This window comes from Pituophis catenifer, unplaced genomic scaffold (assembly GCF_029215685.1).
Source record: "Pituophis catenifer annectens isolate HBS135680 unplaced genomic scaffold, rPitCat1.0.hap2 SCAF_14, whole genome shotgun sequence".
In the NCBI taxonomy this organism is placed as follows: domain Eukaryota; kingdom Metazoa; phylum Chordata; class Lepidosauria; order Squamata; family Colubridae; genus Pituophis; species Pituophis catenifer.
Window position 1 is genome coordinate 17,988,933 of NW_027256894.1, and position 18,788 is coordinate 18,007,720.

Below are 18,788 nucleotides of genomic sequence, written 5' to 3' on the forward strand. Positions count from 1 at the left end.
TGTCATCCTGAGAACAATTAATATATCAACCTTCCTTCGAGGGAGTTAAAAATTGGCTGAAAGAACTACTCTTGCTGCTCAATTTGAAAAGTTCCCGATGGGATACATCAATTCTCTTTTTTGAAAAACAATTTTATTGGGCTTAATTTTTTTTCTTCTCACTAAAAATTGTTTAAACATGAAGACTCTCTATTCCATTAAAAGAAACCAATCGAACTGGGCCTCAATCCTTGTTGTCATGTTCAATAGATGCTTTTCTGGTCCTTTGATGTAATTGTGCAGCTGTTTATGTACATCAAGCTCACTCTTGCTTTGATCTAGAGAAGATTAAAGAGTTTCATAGTGGAGGAAAGAAGGAAAATATCTCACTTTGCTGTGCCAAAAGAAGAGGAACAACAGAACTAGACAAGAATAACATTTAATGGGTGTGGTCTGTTAACAGAAACAACCTTCATTTACTTGTTGCTTTAGCCCAGTTGCAATGAAGACTAGTCTCTTTATGGAAATCTGGAAATATAACCAAAAGAAAGCAAGGTTTTCTCTACGAACCTCCCAAAATTGGTATCCCAACATCAGAAGTCATCCAACCAGATTACAGGTGGATGGTTGAGGTGCACCAAACTTGTGGCCTTCTAGATAAACCCCAACTGCAAATCACAGGTGACCTGGCCAGCAGGTGCAGTGAAGAGAACTGCTGGGAGTTACTGTTTAGCATCCTCTGAAAACTTTAGAGCAAAGAATATGAAGAAAGTCAGAGCGGACTGATAATCAAACCAGCTTTCTCTGTCTTGATGATTCCTCTTCCACATATGTCTGCAGGCTAATTCAGAAAACTGGGGGTTCCAAACTCTCTCTCAAGCCAGAGTTGGGAAGCTGGGTTAAAGCTGGATCACAACTGGGCTGCTTGCATAGATTCAAATCCTCACTCACTGAATAACTTTGGATCAATCACTTATTCTTGATCGTTTGCCTTACAGAGTTGTTGTAAAGAAAGAAACCAAGAGAAACTATTTGGGAGAGCATATTTAATATTTCACGCAAAGCAATTATTCTGCCCCACATAAATTGGTCTTTTCAGGTTTTTCTCTCCTAGATGCTCCTTCCATAAAATGTTTCTCTTCGGAAAGAATTCCTGTTTCAGAAAGCAGCAAACTCTACACTTTGACTAAGGTCATAAACCAATAATCACTTCTTTGAATTCTTCCAGGAGAAACTCTCCATCTTGCTGTTTTGGATACATTTCTTTCTTTCTTTCAGAGATAACATTTCATGGGAACCAAGAGTGGCTCTATAAAAATGAAAAGACACATCTTGCAGAATATAGGGCACTAATAGTTGTGATTCGCTACACACACATACACACACACACACACAACCCAATTCTAGAATGGGAAGAGATTTTAAAGGTTGTCTAGTCTAACTCACTGCTACGCAGAAATCTTACCGCAGTGGCTTTTTGTATTGAAAGATAAATTCTGCTTAATTCCCTCCCAACTATTTGGGTAGAGTGTTTCCCATTTCTGCACTGAACTATTTTTACTCTTTGACCCAGGGATGAAATCCAGCAGGTTCTGACAGGTTCTGGAGAACCGGTAGCGGGAATTTTGAGTAGTTTGGAGAACTGGCAAATACTACCTCTGGCTGGCCCCCGAGTGGGGTGGGAATAGAGATTTTGCAATATTCTTCCCCCAGGAGTGGGGAGGGAATGGGGATTTTGCAGTATACTTCCCCTGCCATGCTCACCAAGCCACACCCACCAAGCCACACCCACATAAGCAGTAGTAAAAAAAATTGGATTTTGACCACATTTTTCTACTATTTAGGTAAAGTAGTCATTTTTCCAATTCCAAGCCATTGTCTCTAGTCCTTTCCCCTGAAGCAACATTTAAATTTTTTCACAATGATAAAATTAACTACCCATCCGCCAAGAAGAAAGCAGCGTACCAGAAATTATCTGTAGCCTAGATGAGCAGACAAAATGTGAGCTTAACATATCCAAATACAGCTTTCATACCACAAAATTCAGAAAAATTCAACCACGGGCATGCTCATAAAAAAATGCTGAAAACCCAGCATTAGTTCTTTCGCCATAACTGATGGACATTTGGGATTATTTGCAGGTTGTGGTGAGAAAAGTCAGGATGATGGCTGCAATGATGTAGTTGAAGCTTTGCCTATTTCTCATGCATGATACACATAAATAAAATAAGTACAGGTAGTCTACAACTAACGACCACAACTGAGCCCAACATTTATATTGCTAAGTGAGAAATATGTTAAGTGAGTTTTGCCCCATTTTACGACTTTTGTTTCCAAGTTTGTTAAGTGAATCACTGCAATTGTTAAGTTAGTAACACCGTTGTGTCGTGAATCTGGCTTCCCCCTGGACTTTGCTTGTCAGGAGGTCGCAAAAGGAGATCCCATGATCCCGGGATCCTGCAATCATCATAAATGTGAGTCAGTTGTCAAGCATCCGAATCAGTGGTGGGTTTCAAAAATTTTTATTACCGGTTCTGTGGGTGTGGCTTGGTGAGCGTGGCAGGGGAAGGATACTGCAAAATCTCCATTCCCACCCCACTCCAGGGGAAGGTTACTGCAAAATCCCCATTTCCTCCCAATCAGCTGAGACTCGGGAGGCAGAGAATAGATTGGGGGCGGGGCCAGTCAGAATTTTTACTACTGGTTCTCTGAACTACTCAAAATTTCAGCTACCGGTTCTCCAGAACTGGTCAGAACCTGCTGAAACCCACCTCTGATCCGCATGTAAATCACATGACCATGGGGATGCTGCGACAGTCATAAGTGTGAAAAATGATCGTAAGTCACTTTTTTCTGTGCCATTGTAACTTATTTCCTAACTAAGTTAGGAAATAAGGACAGCAAGCAGAGCAATTAATAGGGAAGATGTTGTGTTTGGAAGCATATCCACTGCTCACAAAACAGCCACATCAATCCATCTTCCAATCAATTCCATGAAACTCAGAGGTATGATTGATAGATTAATCAATACAAGCTCCTATTGGGCCTTATTCAACCAAAATGAGCTTAATAACCAGCCATGCAGGCAGTGTATGTTTCCCGGTCCAGATTCCCAAGATTTAGTTTTTCTTTTTAATCTTGTTTAATTTAAGCGTTTAAAGTTTTCTTCGGACACGTTTATTTTGGCAGACACATCTGGCACGGCCACTTGCCTTGCTCTTAAAATGTACTGATTACACAACTACAGCTGGATCACAAGGAGGTGGTGTCATCTGTGGATTTAGAAAGGAGACGGCACAAGAAAGACAACCCAATTTTCCAACAAGTGAGTCCCTTTGAACCTTTTGTGTTTTAAAACTACCATTTTAACTGAATTCTCTGGTTTGTTAAATACGAAACACGAAGTATTTAGTATTTAACTAAATACTTCGTATTTTAAAAACGAAGTATTTAAAAAAAGAAAATTGATTTTTTTTTTTAAGGACACCCCGATTTATAGAAAATTACATATATCAACGAGCCCTTTTCGCCTCCATTCTCTATACAGAAACTAGGATCCTCCACTGTCCTCGGCCACAGATTGTTTCAAAGTGACTTAATTAACCACAATAAATAGTCCTTATTTTACAAGCACGCCCACGGTCGAACCAAAAGCAAACAAGTCATGTTGGGGTCAGCAAGTGGTGTGAACTCCGAACGTAAAAGAGAGGAGATTCCGAGGAAGGCATCTGGGTTAAATCACAAGCCAAGACACAACTTGGGAGCGATCCTGGGGGGGGGGGTGGAGAAAAACACATTCTCATAGTCTGAATGGGGCAATGGAATATTAAATTCACTCCGACTTAGCTCCATGACCTCCTCTGGTAACCAGATGCTACTGATTGGCACATGAAGTCACTTCACTCACTCCAGTTCCTGATTTCTAAGGGTTGAGTCTCGTGGTTGAGAGACAGGCTAGCTTGGGCTCTGTCCATCTGCTGAAACCAACCCCAAAAGACAAGGCTGCCATCTTAGTCCTGATTTCTAGGAAGCAAAAAAAAATCTTTGAAAACCACAGGGTTTTCACAATTTTTTTTTTTTTAAAAAAAACTCTGCACAAAGGGAGACGTTTCCTGCAATGGGAGCATCTGCTGCAAGGAGAGATAGATCCATCACCAAATGATCAATTGGGGGTAAAATAAACTCGATTTCTCTCCCCCCCCTTCCTTCCCCCTTCCCTCCCAAGGGATTGGGGATGATGGGAAGGATTTCTTTCCTGCCTTCCACACTCGTTTCCCGGAGAATCACCATCAAGGTGGATCGAAGCCATTGGCCAAACCTAGGTCCCTGCAACTAAAACCAGAGGCTCCTTTCTTTCCCCCACCCCAAAATAGCCACCCAGGAAGCCGCATAGGAGGGGGCTGCCTGCAATTACTGCAGGGTTCGAATCTCGCCAAGGCTCAAGGTTGACTCAGCCTTCCATCCTTTCTAAGGTAGGTGAAATGAGGACCCAGTTTGTGGGGGCAATAAGCTGACTTTGTATAAAATATACAAAAGTATGAAGGCTATTGCTTAACGCATTGTAAGCCGCCCTGAGTCTCCGGAGAAGGGCGGCATATAAATCAAATTAAAAAAAAAAAAAAGTCTGTACTGATAGGAGACCATCCTTCTTCTCTTCCCATCCCTTCCCTTCAATATACCTTTCAGGAATTTGTAACTAAGATACCCCCCCCGCGATTTTTTTTTTTTTTTTTTTTTAAAAAGCGATAAAAAAACATTTGGCGATTCTTGCCAAGAATCGGGGCGGATCCTCCGATACGTTTCCCCACCTACCCATCACTCGTCCTCCCATCTCCGGGCAACAGCACAAAACGGCTCGGGCACCGGAGCATCCAGCAAAAAAAAACCAAAAAATCCTTCAAGGCAGTTGTTGGGCAGCAGCCGGAGCCTTGCAAGAGCTCTCCAGGCTGGCTGGCACGGGATGCCCTCGCCTCGCCTTCTTCCCAGCAGCAGAAGCAGAAGCAGCAGCAGCAGCATCCTTGCTGTAGGATAGGCGGAGGGCGGCGGCAGGCAAAGAGCCAAGCGACCCTGGGAAACGGGGGAAGGAAAAGGGGCGATCGCAGGGGCTTACCTCCTCCTCCTCCTCCTCCTCCTCCTCCTCCCCCTGGCCGGGGCCCTCTCGCCCGACTGGCAGCCCCCGCTCCTTTCTCCGCGCCTTCCAGCCGAACCAACCCAAAGCGCTGTCAAAAGAGGCGCAGGGCGCTTTGCCCAAACCAGCCGCCGCCGCCGCGCAGCCTCAGTCGCGCCGCCGGGCACTATGGGGCGCGTAGTTCGAGGCGGCTGCCATGGTGACGCTTCTCGAGTGTTGAGGCGGGGTCGGGAGCCGTTCGCGCCCACCTTATGTCCTGCACAGACCGGAGGATGGGCCGGGCCTTGCTGGGTAGCTCCCGGGATGCAGCGGTCCCTCTCCCGCGGGATGCAGGGCGCTGGCACCTGTTGGGGTTTCCTGCGGGAAGCATCCCCTGCTCGTGTGTGTGTGTGTGTGTGTGTGTGTGTGTGTGTGTGTGTGTGTGTGTGTGAGCTGGAGTTGGGAGGGCAGGAATAGAATAAAATAGAGTAAAGTAGAATAGAATAGAATAGAATAGAATAGAATAGAATAGAATAGAATATATGGAATGGGCTGGAATAGAATAGAATAGAATAGAATAGAATAGAATAGAATAGAATAGAATAGAATATATGGAATGGGCTGGAATGGGCTGGAATGGAATAGAATAGAATAGAATAGAATAGAATAGAATAGAATAGAATAGAATAGAATATATGGAATGGAATGGAATGGAATGGAATGGAATGGAATGGAATGGAATAGAATAGAATAGAATAGAATAGAATAGAATAGAATAGAATAGAATAGAATAGAATAGAATATATGGAATGGGATGGAATGGAATAGGATAGAATAGAATAGAATAGAATAGAATTCTTTATTGGCCAAGTATAATTGGACACACAAGGCATTTATCTTGGTGCATACACTTTCTGTGTACATAAAAGTTATGTTCGTCAAGAATCATAAGGTACAACACTTAATGATAGTCATAGGGAAACAGTCATACACTTAAGGATAAGGTTACAGTCATACAGTCATAAGTGGGAGGAGATGGGTGATAGGAACGATGAGAAGATTAATGGTAATGCAGACTTAATGAATAGTTTGACAGCGTTGAGGGAATTATTTGTTTAGCAGAGTGATGGCGTTGGGGAAAAAACTGTCCTTGTGTCTAGTTGTCTTGGTGTGCAGTGCTTTATAGCGTCGTTTTTGAGGGTAGGAGTTGAAACAGTTTATGTCCAGGATGCGAGGGGTCTGTAAATATTTTCACAGCCCTCTTTTTGACTCCAGCAGTATACAGGTCCTCGATGGAAGGCAAGTTGGTAGTAATTGTTTTTTCTGCAATTTTAATTATCCTCTGAAGTCTGTTATCTCAGGTAACTTTAACTTTAAAGTTAAGTTTAACTGAGTAAATCTCAAGTTAGCTTACTGGATTTGAAAGTGCATTACGAAAAAAACCAAAATCCTGGTCTTCTAAAATATAGTCCTCAAATAAATATTGAGTTCAGGAGTTAAAATGCCTTTCATCCAAGTATTTCATCCTGGCACACACCGTTTCCCTACCCTCTTTTGTCTTTTTTTATTACTATTGGTTTTATTTGCCCTATCTTCCATTATTTTATAACTCAAAGGCAGTGAACTCAACCCATCTTCCTCCTCCTATTTTCCCAACAACAACCATCCTGTGAAGTGAGTTGGGCTGAGGGAAAGTGACTGGCCCAAGGTTACCCAATTGACTTTCATGCCTAAGGAGGACATGGTCTCCCAGTTTCCAACCTGATGCCTAACTACTAGACAAAACTACCAGGGCTTTGGAAGTTAAATGAGAGTGTTAAGTTGAACTTCACCATTGTTTCTCAATTGGCGATGTGCCTATCACAGATAACATTCTGAAGCAGTTAGGTGGTGAGTCATGAACATTTAAGTCCCTAAAACTTAGTATAAATGATAAATACAGTGCTTGCAAATACATAAATATCCCCAGAAAAAGTCCCCTGGGCTTTATCTATTGTGATGGGATACAAGTTCTTTGATAGATCGATTGGTAGAACTTAAGATACAAAGCTTAAGAAACACCAATCTAATGAATTGCTATTCTTTCTGTTTTTCTAATTAGCGGTCCCACTAACATCTTTCTTTTATTTAATGTTTTATAATAAACATTACAAGTAGACAGAATCGCACCAAAAATAAAATGGTGCAAGAACATCATTATATGCTAAGAACATGTTGGCCCTTGATCTGGAGGGTGAACTCTGACGCCTACGTTCCTGATAATGGAGAGGTTAGTGAATTTGGCTTGCAAGAATTATATGGTGTTATGGTCATATGCAAATAGATCCATCATCCCCATTCTTCAGACAGATTTAATTTAGAGAGCCCCCGGGAGGCAGCTAAATCCTGAAGTAATGACTACAGCTGAGTTTGCACCAAGAGAACATCCCCAGGGCAAACTCAGAAGCAATGATTTATATACGACAGATTGCAGAAAATAGGTCAAGGGAGGCAGATGGGGCCACTCAGGAAACATATTACCTTTCCCTTTGCAGTTATTCCTTATCAATTAGAATGAAAACATGTCAGGTTTCCTTAATTAGAAGGAACATTCAAGCAATACTTTTGCCCAGCTTTACCTGTTGTCATGAAACTAGATTCTGCAAAGATCCTATTGCTTTCAAGTAGCTAAAGTGAAAATATTCTTACTTTACCAATCCATTCCCATTGACTTTAGAAGTCTTCTTTGTTAATCTTAAATTACTTGACTACAATTAATAGTAATTGATGCCTGGTCAGTTTCCATTACACATTTAACCTTTAATACAACAATGAGAATCTGCGTATTCATACTTCTTTTATAATGTGACTTGTATGGTTTTTGTTTTGGGTGTTACACAAATTCGTCTGCCTATAATGGGTTCACAGATTATTGTTAAAGAAACTGCGATTTAGTCCTTTGAATGGACCTGGTCTACAGCTTTTTTTATTTGGCTCTGACCTCATGGCTTTCTTTCTTTCTTTCTTTCTTTCTTTCTTTCTTTCTTTCTTTCTTTCTTTCTTTCTTTCTTTCTTTCTTTCTTCCTTCCTTCCTTCCTTCCTTCCTTCCTTCCTTCCTTCCTTTCTCTCTCTCTCTCTCTCTCTCTCTCTTTTCTTTCTTTCTTTCTTTCTGAACTCACAATAGTACAGCATAAAACTCTGCACTGAGTAACAGTGTATGAATCTGTTGAAATGAAACACCCATCAATAAAAGCTTTTACTGTAATACAAAAGCCTTAAAGGCAATAAAAGAGTAAACAGCATCTCACACATCTTCAGATGCCTATCCCAACCCTCACTTGGCACAGAAAATAGATTCTAGGTCTGAACTAAAGGAAGATGGAGATGCATGATTAAAATTAAATCATTACAACAATAATGTAGACTGAAGGTTGCACAGCAAAACTGCAGTTATATTACAATAAACAAATTTTGCTATTAGCCCCTGGGCTTCCCCAGAGCTAGTCCATAAAATAGAATGCTCACCAAAAGTTTCATTGGACCAGGCTTTCATACCTCCAGGAGAAAAAAGATGACAGGTCTTAGCCTCTGTTGGATTAAAGATTAACCGATGCGCAAAAACAGTTTTTCCCCCAAAGCATTTTTATACGTCTCACAGTCAACAGAATTCTGAAGTTTGTGCAAGGCTCATCAATCACACGCATAAGCATGGCAGAAGTATGTTCAGGACAAGGGTTGAGCAGAACATACAAGAGCATTGGTTAACACAGTGGAGTAGGCTTTCTAACATGTGAAATGAAAAAGCAACATTTAGCTGACTTTGACCATTCTGTAAAAAGCTGATTTGAGTTGGAATTGGTTAGTACTTGGGAAATCCCATAACTGTCATCCTGAAAAAATTGAAAACACCCCCCCTCAAAACAATGGCAAACTATTTCTAAAAGCAACAGGAATGTAACCCCAGTCACCAGGAGTTAAGCTCAATTCAAAGGAGATTTTATACTTTGTTTTTACTAATACAGTACCATCTAAAGCACAGATGAGCCGTGCAGATGGTGACAAATTCCTGTTCCCCAGTTGGCATGGGCTACTTTGATTTTAGAGTACTACACCAGATAGTTAGAATGTATGTTTAACTAAGTCTATTACTACCAATCCGAATCACAGAAGGAAGCCAACTGTCACCTCCTCTGTCTATTCCTTGAAACAATCTCTTAAATGCATATGGCAATCTTTCCCAGTCTAGCAGGACAGCAACATTCAAAGGCATTTTGGACAGATCAAAGATAAGCCCAGCTCTTAACTGCTTTCTGTTTCCGGAACTATAATCATACATAAAACCAGTCCAGTAAACATCAAGCAAGATCTTCCACTATCATTGAAGTATAATGAGCCATGCGTTTATTTAATTAAAGAGAGGGCGCCTTTTTAGAACATTATAAATAAGCTAATTATAAGATGCATTCTGCAATACGTCATCTAAGATAAATGCTAAGATGCTCCTCTTATTTCTGTCCCCTCTGTAAAACCACACAGTCATCAAAGGCTAGGTTTAATTGAGCTCCACTGGTCCACTTTGAACCTTGAAATACATTCAGTTCAGAGCTCTGGATTCCTGCTGACTAAATAGCACCTATGCACAGCTCCCAATCTTTCCCTGTCTGTCTAAATAAAGAAGCCACCATCATGTTTTAAGGAATCCGTACCTTAGTGCAACGTTTGAATTCCCACTGTGTTTGCTCATCTGTGATTGCTCGTCGAAAGAGGAGGGGCTCATTTCTCAAACATTATGCCTGATAAATGAGTCTGTGTGCCTGTTCGAGCAATTGATTTATTCCTGTCTCCTTCCTGGATGGAAATCATTTTAAGATGGAATTTTATAGCTAACAGTAAAAGAAACTCCTTTCTAAAATCAATTTTACCTGCAGACAGCTGCGTAAATCAAGCCAGAGGAAGACACATCTTTATTTTCTGTAGTGAGTCATGTGCTTTCCAGGACTGATCCCCCCATTTGTGATCAATAACCAAATATTTACTGTCTACTTTACTGTAGATCTATAGTTAGGATATGCTTCACGCATTGGTCTAATCCTGAGCATTTCACATCCTGCAGCATTCACAGACTGCACCACTTTGTTGCCGATCCCATGTGCTATAGCAGGGGTGGGCTTCAAAAATTTTAGCAAGGGGTTCTCTGCCGGGTTGCTGGGTGGGCATGGCCATGATGGGCGTGGCCTCATCGGCCTCCTGCATCACAGCAGGGGGAACATTTTTGCTCTCCCTGGGCTCCGGAGGTTTTTGTGCTGCCTCCGGGAGGGTGAAAACGGCCTCCCCAGGCTCCGGAGGCCCTCTGGAATTTCCGGTAGGCCTGTTTTTTACCCTCCCTGAGCCTCCGCACGCCCCCTGCACTTACCTGCATCCCAAACGGGCTGCGTGGGGACTCCTGGGAGGGGTGGGAGGGGAGGGGTGGGCGGGCCAGCCAGGAGTAGGATTTGGGGGTTCTCCGAACTGCACAGAATCTTCGCTAGAGGTTCTCCCGAACCCCTGCGAACCCCCAGCAGCCCAGCCCTGTGCTATAGTACATAGCATGCACACCGCATAGATTTCCCATGAAAACATTTAATTTGTCCTTCTTGGAGTATCCCAAACAGTTCCCATTTCTCATTAGAACAGGGATGAGCTCACAAATGCTTTTAAAAGTCTGCATTTTCCCAAGGCTTGCTGAAGCCTTTGAATTTCTTTCTTCCGTTCTTCCAGAAGCCGAGCTTTTCCCTCTGGGGAAGGACCTGTTTATTTTCAGCTCTGTTGGAGCCTCGGCTGAAAATATTGGCCCATTAAGGAGCCTTACTGAATTCTAATGGACTGCTACACAATGGCAGCCGTCCTCTGAGCACACAAAGGTCCCCCTTCACTCACGCCATAGGCAGCGTGCCAGGAGTTCTCACCCTGCTCACTCTCGTTCTCAAGTGAAACTCACACAATCATGACACTGTCCAAGCTGCTCAGCGGCAGAAAAATTGCAGAGATGCTTAATGTATGCCCCCTCTCCCCCCACAAAGCTCTCGGAGAGCTATGTCTTTCACACTGGGCTTTGACATAATGTTTTTGTATAAATCGAGCCACTGTGGATTGTAAATAACAATTGAAGGGCAATGTAGGGATCAAACTACTGAGATTTATTTACAGGTAGATGAGAGCCAGGTTGATGTTTCTCTCCCCCCCACTTTTTTTTTTTTTATTTTCAACCAGGGTTGCCTGGTTACTGAACCCATTTTTGGAATTCACACAATACATGGGACCATAAACTCTGAACGAGCTGCAAACCAAGTTTGCACAACATGCTAAACTGCAAACAGCGAATGATGACAAAGACGCCAATAAGGGAGAATATTTGTAGCTCAGGGTTGAAATGAGGGGTCCTTGGTGCTCTCTGACCTTGCTTGTTTTCTTGCAGACTGTTTCATGACCCAAACTACGTAACATCATCAGTGCTAGTCAAGGGGGCTAGACGAGGAAGACTGAAAGTAACCAAGCTTATCTCGGGGGTAAATGAGTTTACCTACAGATTAACAGAGTTGGAAGGGACCTTGTAGGTCATCTAGTCCAACCTCCCGCCCAAGCAGGAGACCCTACACCATTTCTGCCAGATGGCAGTCCAGTCTCTTCTTGAAAGTCTCAAGTGATGAAGCTCCCACAACTTCCGAAGGCAACTTCTGTTCCATGGGTTGATTGCTCTCCCTGTCAGAAAATTCCTCCTTATTTCCAGGTTGAATCTCTCCTTGTTCAGTTTCCATCCATTATTCCTTGTCTGGCCTTCAGGTGCTTTGGAAAATAGCTTGACCCCCTTCCTCTTCTCTGTGGCAGCCCCTCAAATATTGGAAGACTGCTATCCTGTCTCCCCTGGTCCTTCTCTTCACTAGATTAGCCATGCCCAGTTCCTGCTACCGTTCTTCATATGTTTTAGTCTCCAGTCCCCTCATCATCTTTCTTGCTCTTCTCTGCCGTTTTTCTAGTCTCAACATCTTTTTTATAGTGTGGTGACCAAAAGTGGAAGCAGTACTCTAGATGTGGTCTTACTAAGGCTTTATAGAGTGGTATTATTACCTCACTTGATCTTGATTGTATCCCTCTGTTAATGCAGTTTAGGATTGCCTTGGCTTTTTTGGGTGCCGCTGCACACTGTTGACTCATATTTAATTGGTTGTCTACTAAGACTCCAAGATCCCTCTCACAGTTGATGAAGCCTGCCTGCGGCACGAAGGGGGTTGGGGTGGTGCAGGCGTGAAGTCAGCTTGTCATTACCAGTTACAAGTCTATGGTTGAAAGGAAAACGCAAATGCTATTTCCACGGTGTGAATCTGATTTTTGTTTGCAGCGTCGCAAGAATATAACGAATTTAATAGAATAGAATAGAATAAATTCTTTACTGGCCAAGTGTGATTGGACACAGAAGGAATTTGTCTTGGTGCATACGTTCTTGGTGTACATAAAAGAAAAGATACATTCGTCAAGAATCATAAGGTACAACACTTAATGACAGTCACAGGGAAACAGTCAGTATAAATCATAAGGATACCAGCAACAAGATTACAGTCATAAATGGGAGATGGGTGATAGGAATGATGAGAAGATTAATAATAATGCAGACAATATTGTCCAACTGATTTTCCCAAACCGGTGGCCTCCACTGATAGATTGGGACTACAGCTCCCATCATTCTAGGTCAGCCCTGCTATGGGCTCTGCAGATAAAGGCACTGTAATTTAACACCAGCTGCCTGCAATTACTGCAGGTTCGAATCTCGCCAAGGCTCAAGGTTGACTCAGCCTTCCATCCTTTCTAAGGTAGGTAAATTGAGGACCCAGTTTGTGGGGGCAATAAACTGACTTTGTATAAATATACAAAAGGATGAAGGCTATTGCTTAACGCATTGTAAGCCGCCCTGAGTCTCCGGAGAAGGGCCGCATATAAATCAAATTTAAAAAAAAAAAGCTTTAGTCACTAACTAAAAACAAGAAAAAGCCGCGATCGGAGGATCCCCGGTCTCTCTCTCTCTCTCTCTCTCTCATCCCGCCCGGGTTGAACGGACTACAGGCGAAGATCAATGGGGAACTACAACTCCCATAGAGCCATTCGCCGCCTCCGAGCTATCGTGTACTCAAAAGCGAGGGCGCGCAGGCGCAGTAGCCGGGCGGAAACAGCTCTTGTAGTTTTTACAACTCTTCGAGGCTGGGACTTCTCCGGCTGGGTGAGTCCGGCGGGGGCTCCGGAGCCACGGTTGGGGGGGAGGGAGGGGGGCGCCCTCAAATGAGGCCAAAAAAAGGGGGGGGAGTTGGGGGGGGACAAATTTGTCTTGCCTGCTTCTCCAAAGTTTCAGGAAACGGGAGGGAGGGCGGCGAAGGCAGACTTTTTTGCCATAGAAAGGCGGGGAAAGGGGTCGGGATTGCCTTCTGCAACCTGGCGCCCTCCGGGTCGCTGGGACCCCGGGCTCCGATCGCGCGCCGTCAGGTCGTGCAGCCAAGGAGGATGGGCTGGGGAGTCCAACTGGGGGGCTGCTCAGAGCCGGCGCTTCCCTTGTCTCCCCAGGGGAGGCTGCTGGGTGGGATTTCGTGGATGGGGGTGGGGGGGGAGGGAAGAGAAGGAAGGTTGGGGCGCGGCAGGAGCCCCGATCCTTCCATCCAGTTGTCTTTCTCTGCTCTTGCTCGGGAGACGTGGTAGCCTTCCACACCCAGGGACCTCCCTGCCCCGCCCTGCTCATTGGGAACAAACCTATTCTCTCCCCCACCCCCACCCCTCAATTCTGGGGCATTTCCCCTTTTCTGCCATCTCCCCCAATTCAAGCTCAGCTTTTCTTTCCCCCCTCCCGAGACAAGCCCAGCCTAAAAACCTGGGTCACGAGCTGCGGGTTAGTTGCTTTTTGACCCTTCCTGATGGACTTGGCAGCCCGACCTTTAGAATCGATATTAGTCACTTCCAGCCAAGCTGGGAAGCCTACGTTTTCCTTTAAAACGCTCTGGAGTTGTAAGGATTAGATCACGCAGGGATTGATGGTCTTCCTTACACCCTAGTCATTCCCTGTGGGGTTTTCTTTTTCTCTCCTTTGCATGGCCTTCTATTGTTTTTTTGTTGTTGGACCGAACAAAAGCAGTTTTTTTTACCTTTTTGTAAAAGGAGGGGAGGCATGAAAAAAAAAATGTTAAGGTAGCTCAGCGGTACAACAGCCCTTAATTTTGCCTCCCAAAAAGTTTCAGCTCAGACTTGGAAAGATGATCCTAGCTGCCAGCGCGGATAGTACTGTACTACAATAAGTTGTGCAGCCTTTCCCTATGTAATGCCTGGCCTGGAAATGTTTGGCATGGTCTGTTCTCATCCTAGCTGGCCAGGCATTTGTAGTCCAATTATCGTAGAGCCCCACCCAACCCCCCTCTTCGTACTTCATCTTTTTCCTGGGATTATTCCAATCAACTGTCTGAGCCCAGTTTCTTAATCCCTGCAGGAGAAGACAAAAGTCTGCCCGGTGTATTGTTTCAAGGAAGAAAGGGTGTGACCCACAGACCTGTTCCTTTAGGATTTTGGGAGGAATTGTTTCTTGCTGAGGCGGTTTGAAGTGCAGCCTTGCTTCTGTCATCTTGGATGCCTTTTGCTCTGCCTGGTTTCAGTTTGGGCGAGGAGGGGAGGGTGCATTCTCAGGTAAAGATGCTGGCGGTGGATCCCCTTGCAAAAGTAGGCTTATGAATCCGGTTTGCATCAAGGCCCAGAAGGAACCGAAGAGAAATTAGACTGGCTTTTTACCCATAAGACAGAATAACAGAGCAGTGAGGAGGTAGAGGACTTCATGCCTACAGCTCTCCCTGCAGTTTTTTTCTTTTAAGGTGTGGTGAGGGACGTGTGCCAACATTAGAGAAAGCTGCTAGTTTTTAATACACGGAATAGAAAAGGCTGCTATTATGTCCTTTGCCTCAGGCAACAAATGTCTCCAGCCAGGCTTAGCTCCTTCCCCATGTTCTTGTCCCTGCTTGTATGCTTAGAGGTTCAACAAACCAGCACCAAGAACAGGATAAACTTGGGAGCTTTGGAAAAGATTGCAGTATTGGGATATCCAGAAGCGCTGAGCCTTCAAGACTGAGATCAGGATGGGAAAAAAGAGACCCACTGATGCTCCTTTTAGGCGTTTTGAACACTCCGACAACTGTTTCTTCGTTGAGGTTCAGATGCTAAAACTTACCTGTTAGCAAACTTTATTTGGCGCAACTGTTGATGTAGAACAGAGTCCTCAAACTCTTCTCACTTTGGAAAACCTGGATGCAGGGTTTAATCGCTCTGCTATAGGTAAAGGTAAAGGCTCCCCTAGCATATATGTGCTAGTCATTCCCGACTCTAGGGGGCACTGCTCATCTCCGTTTCAAAGCCAAAGAGCCAGTGCTGTCCAAAGACGTCTCTGTTGTCATATGGCGGCATGACTAAATGCCAAAGGTGCACGGAATGCTCTTACCTTCCCACCAAAGGTGGTCCCTATTTTTCTACTTGCATTTTTTACCTGCTTTCGATCTGCTAGGTTGGCAGAAGCTGGGACAAGTAACGGGAGCTCACCCTGTTACGCAGCGCAGGGATCTGAACCGCTGAACTGCCGACCTTTCGATCGACAAGCTCAGTGTCTTAGCCACTGAGCCACTGCATCCCTTACATGCTATATGTCACTATATTAAATCAGGAATGTCTCTAAAAGTTGCTTGCGTGCCAGTTAGTTTGTCTTTAGGGCAAACTTTGTTGCAATGTCTGATTCTTTTTCCAGGGGTAAGCACAAAACAAAGAACGTAGAATTAAAAACAAAACTCCCAAAATATGAAAAAGTGGGATGTGATGAAAAACTGGGATATGGAGGCTAGTGTGCTGTAGTAAATTAGAAATGGGAAGAGCAGCATGAGTCATCCAGAGTTGGGCATCCATACAAACCTTTTAAAAAAATAAAGAGCAGGTTTCAAATCCTGCGGTTGAATTGGGTGCTATTAGTATTTGAGCTTTCCTACCTGCTAGGTTGTTGACCTTGATAGCTGACATCTTAACTTTTAAGGTAAGCCACATCCTAAATCTAGGAACTTTGGAGCCTTGGTGGCGCAGCAGACTAAAGTGCTGTTAACTAGCACCAGCTGCCTGCAATTACTGCAAGTTTGAATGTCACCAGGCTCAAGGTTGACTCAGCCTTCCATCCTTTCGAGGTAAGTAAAATGAGGACCCGGATTATGGGGGCAATAAGCTGACTTTGTATAAAAAAAAGAAAAGAAAACATCGCTTAAGGGGGGCGAAAGCCCTACTAAGCAGGTATATACAAAAGTATGAAGGCTATTGCTTAACGCATTATAAGCCGCCCTGAGTCTCCGGAGAAGGGCGGCATATAAATTGAACTAATAAATAAATAATAAATAAGTTACTTAATCTCAGAAGTTTTCTCGTAACAAATTGGCTCTGGAGACAGGCCACCAACATCTCTTTGATTGCCCACAGCTTCTAGCTGAACGAAAGAATGTCCAAAGTTATTGAATTCCTAAAATTTTAACCAAGGGGAAAGGAAGCCTAAGGTAGAATTCAGGTATCCGCTCTTTTTTAAATTTGTGCAATCGTGCCTCGATTTCAGATGCTATCCCTTCAGACTAAAAAAAAAAAAAACAAATAAAAAATACCCGAGAGGGTGTCCTTTCATAAAAGTTCTGGGATTAAAGAATGTGCAATCCAAATCTATGTTGCTAATAAAAGGTAAAATGGGGTTCTGTTACTTTAACAGAAAGGCATTTCCGGGGCTGAGAGTACAGCTAAGTGGAAACCGGAAATAAGAGCATTTGAAAGGTCTGTTTCCATCCAGAAATGACACTTAAATAACAGGCCTCCCTTGGTTCACTGGGCTGTGTTTGCTTGGGAAATCTAGACCTATTCAAAACATTTTCATAATTAACTGGGACATCCTGCTCAGTTAGTTTTCTGGTGTGGGTGTCCCTAATGACGCAGAGCTCCTAAGGAGGGAGAATATAATGGTTAACTTTTTTAATCTTCATCATTACTGTGCTTAATGCGGGCTCATTTTTTTCATCTCTCTTGTTTCAGAGGGATATTATGAATAAGGTGTGCCTGGTATTTCCTATATCAAAATTAGCTATCAGTTGCTGGCGTTTCTATTTATGCCGAGCTATTTCCCTGTGAACAAGGTGTCATTATGTATGGAAGGAAAGAAAGGGGCGAAGAGTGTTTCAGGGTAAAATATAAATGGGATTGTCTGTCCCCAAAAAATCTGGAAAGACAATCCCACTTATATTTTGCGGTTAGGATGATTGAGGTGAAGCAGCGATCTTTTGGAACAGGCAGCCATTTCTCAACTTCATTCATGCTTTCCAATCCGTGTCCTGCAAAGAACAATTTGCACAATAGCAAAAATCTGGATATGAGGCTCTCTGTCAAGTCGCGGAGGCGATAACTGAGCCAAATTGGCAAGCTAGCAGGAAGGAACTATTTGGGGGTGTGCTTTACTCAGTAATGTTGGCTTATTCTGAATTCAGACAAGGGGATAATCATGGACTGAAACTTGGAAAGGGTCTCAAATCGCTTATCCGAGGAGACCCGTATGAAACGATGGTTAATATTCCCAAGTGGCAGAATTCTGCAAGGCGGCAGGGTTATTCTGTGATTTCAAAACACTTTCCCCTCCAAAATAACATTCAGGTTATGCAGCATTCTGGCTTGCTAGTTGATTTCAACTAAAAAGCCAAGAATGACCCTAGAGCCATGAGGGCAAACCTATGCACGTCTGCCCAAGGTGGCACTTAGAGCCATCTTTCCGGGCACGCGAGCTGTCGCCCAACTCAAAGCTGTGCAGCCAAAGCACCATGCAGCTGGTGTTTCGGCCTCCGGTGCGCATGCGTGCAATTCAGAGGACCCAGCTGGTCTTCGGAGCTCTCCTGTGCATGCACACACAGTTACTTACTTGCAGTGCGCACATGCGTAGATGACGTTTGCACATGTGCATTGCGCTTGCAAAAACTACGCAGATGGTGCAAATGTGCACGCAGCGCACGGGGCAGCCGTGTAAAAGCCACATGCATGTGCAGACAGTGTGGTTGCACATGCAGCACACGGGGGCGCATGCAAAAGCCATACAAATGCACAGATGGTGCAGTTGTGTGTGTAGCGCACGGAGGAGCCGCGCGAGTAGCACATGTGCGCACGAAGCGCGTACTTATTCGGCACTCGGTGAGTAAAAGGTTCGCCACCACTGCCCTAGAGTCTTGTCCCCTTTGGAAGTTTTTTCTGGCTGTATCAATCCCTTAAACAAGAAATATAGCAGGATCACTCACAAAACCTGCTTAAAGCAGAAAGGCAATACTACAAATGCTTTGTTCATCAAAACGGGGCTGCCTTAGGCATAGGGTAGAAAGTCAAACTTGAAGTGACAATTCAGATACCTGTGGAACAGGTTTCCACGGCTGCTCACAGGTTTCGGGGCTGGCTAGGGAAGCCATGAAGCCTGTTATAAAGGGACCAGAACCTTCCACATTACAACATTTTGTTGCATTCCCACGTTAATGAATTTAATGGTAATAACCATACAGAGAACTTTGCTGGATCATGCACAGTGCAGAAGTGAAGCGTTAACTTTTCTACCATTGTAAGAGTTTAGGGAGAAATAAAAAACAAAACCTCCCAGATTTGACTTCCTGAACTACTGGCCCAGTTTCAG

General features: G+C 43.8%; 2 protein-coding genes across 4 annotated transcripts in view; one reads left to right on the plus strand and one right to left on the minus strand.

Moving 5' to 3' along the window:
• The window catches only part of LOC139324203 (tropomodulin-2), a 98,703-nt gene that overhangs the window by 16,262 nt on the left and 63,653 nt on the right, over positions 1 to 18,788 (minus strand). The window lies entirely within an intron of this gene.
• Positions 13,291 to 18,788, plus strand: part of LOC139323861 (tropomodulin-3-like) — a 32,710-nt gene continuing 27,212 nt past the window's right edge. For all 3 annotated transcript variants that reach the window (XR_011601023.1, XR_011601024.1, XM_070953385.1), the window contains exon 1: positions 13,291 to 13,313. The gene's annotated coding sequence lies outside the window, so the exon portion shown is untranslated. The remainder of the gene's footprint in view (positions 13,314 to 18,788) is intronic.